We start from the raw sequence: 816 nt of genomic DNA on the forward strand, positions 1-816 counted from the left end.
CTCTCTTATCGATGTTTCTGACTCAATCCCTCTCCCTTCCTCTCTGTAAAAAATCCATAAAAAATATTTTAAAAAAATAATAAAATAAGATGCAAAACTGCCATCATCTGGAGCATTTTCTTAATTGGTCATTCTGGTGTTAGGAGAGAAGCTACTATAGTAGAGTAAACCACCCCTATAATGATGGAGTATGACATTGGAGACCATGGCGATTAACTTCTCCCTGGAGTGGAGTCTCCTGGGTGAGGCTGGGGTTCACCTACTGTGATGGGATGTGGGAGAACTTAGCATTTACTGCATCCATGAGTAAGACCCTCACATCCCTCCCGGGATCCTGAGTGTGTCTCTGACCTCCCTCCTCCCCCAAAGTCATTTCTGTCATTCCACAGCTGGGTCAGAGGTGGAGTAAAGTCCACTCTCTCGCATCTGTGCTGAGGGCACCATTGCTGACCAGTGTGCACGGCTCCCAGAAAATCTCTCTCACGCTCCACTCTCCAACCAAAATGTCACGGGTTCAATTCCTGGTCAAGGGCATGTACCTGGGTTGCAGGTTCTATCCCCAGCCCTGGTTTGGGGTGCTTGCGGGAGGCAACCAATCAATGTGTCTCAATCACACTGATGTTTCTTACTCACACACCCCCCTCCCTAATTCCTTCCATTCTCTCTAAAAATCAATGGAAAAAATATCCTTGGGCGAGGGTTAACAACAACAACAAAAACCAAAGTGTATGGTGTATGTTTCCATTACATTGTGCACATGAAAGGTCCCAGGTTCGATTCTGGTCAAGGGCATGTACCTTGGTTGCAGGCACATCC

This window comes from Myotis davidii, unplaced genomic scaffold (assembly GCF_000327345.1).
Source record: "Myotis davidii unplaced genomic scaffold, ASM32734v1 scaffold1205, whole genome shotgun sequence".
Classification (NCBI taxonomy): domain Eukaryota; kingdom Metazoa; phylum Chordata; class Mammalia; order Chiroptera; family Vespertilionidae; genus Myotis; species Myotis davidii.